The sequence below is a fragment of the Dermacentor andersoni genome, chromosome 8, assembly GCF_023375885.2.
Source record: "Dermacentor andersoni chromosome 8, qqDerAnde1_hic_scaffold, whole genome shotgun sequence".
NCBI lineage: Eukaryota > Metazoa > Arthropoda > Arachnida > Ixodida > Ixodidae > Dermacentor > Dermacentor andersoni.
Window position 1 is genome coordinate 46889744 of NC_092821.1, and position 7188 is coordinate 46896931.

Consider the following 7188-nt stretch of genomic DNA (forward strand, 5'->3'; position numbering starts at 1 on the left):
TTCTTATCCAACACGCACAAGTGCGTATTGCGATAGCTATTGCATGGACACTCCGGGGACATTTTTTGCGTTGCCGTTGGCGTCGCCGTGATGTTCCGTATAAAATCCAAGGGCAATAACAATGTCACTGCGCGTCGTATGCTGTATGTGCGAGTGAAAACATGCGAGGAAAGCCGACGATCGCGGTTCAGTCTGGTCCGCGCGAAGGAAGAAAGCCCATAGGAAACGCGCAGACTTCCGTCGCTCGAAAGGCGGTGGGAAGATGGTAGGGAGGGATGGCGGTGGTCTCGTGTTCAGGGAGCAACAACGCATGTCGAGACTGGGTCGCAAGGGGAACTGACGATCGCGGCTCCATGTCGCGTGCCATATATGAAGGAAAGCGGGGAGGCAGCGAGTGAGGGAGGTGTGCGGCTCTGACTCCACCAAGTGCGTAATTTGCACTCCCACGCGTGGTCGCGCCCACCGTAGCTTGAAAGGGAGCTGCGGACTGATCATACCTTTGTGCGCGCTATGTTCTCGCCGCTGTTGTATTGAAGGAATAGACCGCACGAAGGTCACTTCGGTGGCTGCTGCTGCCGCGTCAGCTCAGACCAGCGTAATGACAGCGAGTGTCCGCGCTCATCGAGTGTGATTCACTCATGTTCGCACGTACGCACTGACACCATGCTTGTTAATTCAGTTACAGCTAGCGAATCTTTCCAAGTTTGTACGGCTTACAAAACTACCATTCTTACTACGCACAGTTCTCTACTAATATGGTATCGAAATCGACGCTTCGTTTTGCAGTGAAATTTGCGGCTTTTAATGCAATTTTAGTCGACGGTAGCTATGTATTGAAAGAGACTATGTTTCTTAGCTGTCGATCGATAAAAGATAGTGTCCACTTCATGCTTTCGTTATTTGCCGACGCAATGATGATGACCTAACTTTTCGGAAGATTGTCTTCACGGGCACCAAGTCGATACGTGGTTTGACACAATGTGTTTTAAAACAGCTGACTCAAATTATTGGTGCCATTCTGCGTTTCTCGAACAATGGGAAACTTCCCCTTGCAAACCCTAACAGGGCTGCCCTCAGACACGCTTACCCGCCGTGGTTGCTCAGTGGCTATGGTGTTGGGCTGCTGAGCACGAGGTCGCGGGATCGAATCCCGGCCACGGCGGCCGCATTTCGATGGGGGCGAAATGCGAAAACACCCGTGTGCTTAGATTTAGGTGCACGTTAAAGAACCCCAGGTTGTCAAAATTTCCGGAGTCCTCCACTACGGCGTGCCTCATAATCAGAAAGTGGTTTTGGCACGTGAAACCCCAAATATTATTATTATTATCAGACACGCTTGGAATGAAGTGATTTGTACCCGCTAATGACCCATTCTTGCTAATAGAAGAGCCACTCCATTTTCCGAGAGCTGGCCGGTAATATTCGCTCAGCTGTTCAGAGAGGCCTCACGCTGCAAATAAACAAATTGGGCAGCGGTTCCTGATAACATTGCTTTTTGTAGAACTTTAACGCTCCCAGAAAACTATCGCACGCTAAGCGTACATTCCAGGCTCACCACAATCAGAATTTATGTGGTCACGTTAGGATAAACGCCGTCCCTAATTCATTGTTTTTACGTATGGAGCGCAAATTGTTCTTCGCTGGCGCGTTATTTTAAGGGAACGACTATGGCTCGCAAGCGGAAATCAGCGCTGGCTATATTGAAATGACGCAGGCATGAGCATAATTTAAGCCTACAAAAAAGGAGTCTCGTACACAGGAACGGGCCGCAATTGATTTACGGTTATGTCTTCAGATATGCTCTATACATTACGGTTTACAAATTTATGTCAATGTTCTTCAATAAACTTCCCTTATCAGTGTTAATTATTCCCTTAGGAAGAAATGTCAAAATATCGCACAGCCTTCTTCGGTTGTACAAGAAAGAAAGTTGGTTGAGTTTCTACCTACTGCATGTCTGGTATAAAAGTTCAATAAAGCCCGAATAAAGACGAGAATGTGACCGAACTGGCACTGTTCCCTACCTAGCTGTCTTCTTTTCCCTATTGATTCCTTTTTTTTTGCCAACCAGGGCAACTCAAAAGGGCTGTTGCCAACGTTATAAACTTGATTTCACCTACAAAAATGGTCATTTATATTTCTAAACTGACTGCGTGCTGCTTTCGAGAGTGTTTTTATTTATTAACGTATTTATTTATTTAGTATCTTTGAATGCCTCGCTCAAATGCCTGTATGCTACCTAAGTCAAAGGGCTATAATATGCTGCATCGTTGCATAACCCTAGCTTCGTAAGTATACTTGCAGCATTGGATAATAAAAGAAATTTGCAGCTTTATTATTAGTCATATGACAGTGAATGTTACAACATGGATTGCGAGCGGATGCATATTAGAGTTCTGCCCTTTGCGTGACACGTTACCGCAACAGGTTATGCAAAAGGCCCAGCGCATGCGCGATGTATGCCAGTGACCTTAGTGCAGCTGACTGTGATTTGCGTAACAACATGGCAGTAATCAGATCTGCCCAGACCCCAGGCTTTCATGTGATCCAAAAGAAGATTCAACGCCGCACTGATTCACTACAATCTCAAAGATAGAAACAATTGTGTGAGGCGTTGGATCCATGTCAGCGCTTATCTGAGCCATAGAGAGCCGAGTGTGGACTTCGCGTATCACCGCAACAGCGCGTTCCTTTCAAATATCTCACTTTGTATCAAAGTGGCAGAGAAATTGACATTGCTGAAGAATTTTGCTCAAGATTCGTCAGCTTGCAGCCCCAACGCGCACTTACCTCATGTGCCGCTCCTGTGCCTCGCGATGCATCGATGCAATGTTTTCGGTGAAGGAGCTTGAGGCGGCACTGGCGACTTGCAGGTGTTCTTGCAGGGCTTGCAGGGCCAGGTGGCGTCACTTATGCGGCGCTCGACAATGTTGGGCAGAAAGCACGAATTATGCTGTTAACGCATTACAATGAGTCTTGGCGTGATGGTTTGGTTCAACGTGTATGGAAATGCAGCCGCTTGGTTGCACTTCTCAAACCTTGTAAATCACCGTTGGATTTGCCATCGTACCGCCACATCGCTCTGACCAGTTGCATCGCGAAAATAACGACCAAACTTTTTTGACGCGCTTGGAATGGTACCTGTAAAATTACAACGTGTACCAAGATGCTATGGCTGGCTTCCGGTGTAAGCGCTCATCCATAGATAATTTCATCGATTTCTTCACGTTTGTTCAGCATCAAAAACGTCTGAAACGACTTACTGCGGTATTATTCCTTGACATAAAAGGTGCCTTGGTAATGTAGCACATTATGCCATTATAGAGGCTTTGATTGAAGACTGAATCTGATGGCCGACAATTTTAGCGGCAGTTATTCGACCAACAGGGATTTCTTGGTGATGACCGAGGATGGCGCTATGACTCAACACCAAACATTCCGTGGAGTGCTGCAAAGCGGGTGTTGAGCCTGATGCTATGAAACCCAGTGCTCGTTAGCCTAGTTAGATGCTTGCCCAACACAGTTCAAATGTAAATCTATGCCGACGACATCTGCATCTGGGCGCCTGCTATAACACGACTGCAGGTATGAGCAAGGCTACAAAAGGCAGTTACATTAGCATCACTTTACTTGCGAAAACAAAACTTAGAGCTGTCTTCAGAGACATGCTACCTTGTTACATTCACTCGGAAGGCAATAAAGCCTTACTCTGTAATTGTCAATAGGCAAGCGATTGTAAACGCGCTAAAACACCGCACTTTAGGGGTAATTATCCAACGCGACCTATCATGGAGCCCGCACGTTTCATACCTAAAGAGAAGGTTACTCACAATAATACATCTCCTCAATATACTTGGCGGAAATTCATGGGACACATCGATGCGGTCAATGCTGCAGCTTTATAACGCCTTGTTCATCGGTTTCGGAAGGTACAGCCTCTCTGTGCTTGGTAATACCTGCAAAACAAACCTGTGTGTATTCCAGGGACTACAAGCTCAAGCCCTAAGAATGTGTCTCGGTCTTCCGAAGTGTGTATTTGCAGCAGCAACGATTGTCATAGCTCGAGATCACCCAGTATCAACGTACTTGTATACAGGCAGTATCAACGTTGCCCGACTACCTTCTCACCATCTTGCGTCTTTACCTGCAGAAAGGCTACACACAACTTTCAGTCGTATATTATTGGCAAGTGTACCTCCTTACCATCGAACTGAATGCCTGCAGCAAGACCATCCTCAGCATTATAGTGCCTGCACAAACCTAAAATACCCCGCACTATCTCACGAATGACGAAGAAAGCTAACATGCCTTCGTTTGCCCTGAAGCAGGCCACATTAGGACTTTTACAGGAGGTGCACGGGAGCCGTGTACATGTTTACATCGATGGCTCAGTCACATCTGCAAGTTCAGCCGCTGCTGTGGTGATGCCAACAAGATCCGTCAAAATACAGCTAAACACGTTAGATGTATCATCAGCGAGTGCTGCTGAACTGGCAGCCCTGCGTGCGGCTTTTCATTTCATTCAGGAGGAACCAACCCATGCATGGTCAATCTTGTGATTCCAAGGCAGCCCTAGAGTGTAGTCTCAGCACTGCGCCATGGATCACATGAGGAGCTCGTCGCAGAGATCAAAGAACTCCACCATCACATAGTTGACGGAGGACACGATATAATATGTCAGTGATTGCTAGTCACTAATGCATACATGGCAATGATCGAGCGGACGCCGCTGCCCAATCTGCCCATGACGGCGTCAACTGCGTTGCCATTCCTCTTTCTAGAGCCGACACAGCGAAAGAACTTTCCGCACTTGCGCTTGACCTAACATTAACTCAATGGAATTCATCCGAATTCACAAGTGCACGCCTTCATACCCTAAACCCTAATTTACAGCTCCGTATTCCGGCCGACATTCTGCGACGTAACTGCACCCTTTTAGTCCATCTATGGTTTGGAGTAGCATTTTCAAATGCGTACGCCTTTCTTATCGTAATGGCCAACAGCCCACTTTGTGACTCCTGCGGACTTTTACTGTGACTCCTGCGGGTGCAAGGAAACAATCGCGCACTCTCTTTGTGAGTGCCCTCGTTTCGACCCGCAGAGACCAGCCCTCTCAGCCGCACTAGGCCAATTGAAAAAGCGTCTAATAACGGAAGGCAACATCCTTGGAAACTCACCTACGCGAACATTACGCAATGCGCTATGAAGGCGCTGCTGCGTTACTGAAAAGACACAGGACTTTGTGGCAAATTGTGACTGTACACTTTTTGACGTAGGATTCATTCATTCATTCAATCTTTATTTACAACATGTTTTACAAAATACGAAAGCATTACTGGACCTTTAGCCATTGGCTAGTCCCGGGTCCATAGTCAACTTAGGATATAAAACACAGCACGCGAGCAAACAAAAACAGCAGACGTAATACATAATAGTAATATTAACATAGATAACCCAGACACGAAGGTAAATATAAACTCAGTGTTCGATGTTCTGCTCGCCGCAGCTCCATGCAGAGTGGTGACAACCGCGGCGTGTGCTGCGGCGTTGGGCACGCGAGTCGCGGACGCCGTAGGAACGCGTTGCCGGCGCTCGTGTGTGTTGAAAGCGATCTGCGAAGTGGCCAAAGTGCGCGCCTGCGCGGGTCTCATCTTCAAAGCGACCTGCGATGTTTACGGAGTGCGCCTAGTGTCGGAAGCTTCGTATGTGCTCTGCGTGCGACATTTCGTTCCCGTTGAAGCGACAGATGCACGGAGGTCAATTTGCTTGCGGCTGCCGCCGCGATTCTAGCTCCAGCGTTTTCACAGACAGTCGCAGCTGTCATCGAGCGAGATGTGCTCGTGTTTACTTCTGTGCTCGTGACAGCGTGCTGGTTAAATTAGTAAAAACACGTTGACAGGCTATGTGGTTTGAATCCATAATAGAATGCGTAAGCGCGACTAAACAAGAACGTAGAAAAGAGCACACACACAAAGACAGTGCTGTCTCTGTATGTTTGTTTCTACGTCCTCGCTGAGTCACGCTTACACGTTCTATCATTGTTAATTTAGTTAATAAGCGAATATATACAAGTTATTTGGTCTATAAAACTACTATCCTTACTCCATACAACTAGCTACCAATTTGCTATCACAATCGGTATTTTGCCTTTCGGATGGAACTGCACATTTTTTTTTATTTACATGATACTGAAGACCTGTTTGGTTCCAGCCGGAAGGCCAAATTCAAAGAAGGAGTACAATGCTTTGTACAAACACCAATGTATATATATGTTAAGATACATACATGTAGATAAAAACACTTCCTAGTACATATACAGATCTGGCACCTTCAAAAGGATCACAGTGCAAGTGGCAAAACCTCTCTATTAGAGGTTAAAAAAATATTGCTAATGGCCTTTTTAAAGTTTCCACACTTGAAAAGTTCTTCAGGTAGTGAATTCAAGTCAGTTATTGTTTTCGGGGAAACTATGGAAACTTGCGGGAATTCGCTTTTGCGAAATGAGGAGCTAAGCTATAATTTTGTGTCTGGCGTGTTTTGTGGGTTAAATCTGGCATGACATATGGTGCGGCCGGGATGCCGAGCTTTCCATGTACCATGAGTGCAAAAATTCTATCCTCGCTGTTTTTCTTCTGGTACACAGAAGTTTTATTCGATGAGTGTTCATGAGCCGAGATGCAAGTCAAAATTCCTGAATTTTTTGTATAAAAATCGCATGGCGCGTTTTTGAACCTGTTCAAACTGTGCAATGTCCTTTTTCATCTAACGATCCCACACCACGGCGGCATGCTCAAGTTTCGCCATAACGATCGATTCATAACCTAATTTTTTCACACTGAAAGCTGCTCCCCATAACTTGTGTCATAAAAAACCCGCATTTTTTTTTTACAGCAGATGAGGTTATACCGCGAATGTGATCACTCCAAGTAAGCTGTTTTTTAATGATTACACTTGAATATTTGGTTTTTGTGACCTCAGTCACAGATGAAGTATTGAGGGCGTAGTTAAACGTAACAACACCAATTCTCAATACATTGTAAACAGCAGCAGAACGTCCTCTCATGTTCCAGTGCACTTAGGAGTTCCCCTGGCAATATTGCTTATTGTTTTGCCCATACACGAATGATCTGCCATATGGTATTTTATATATTGCGCAGTAATTTATCGATGATTATATAATATATAGAA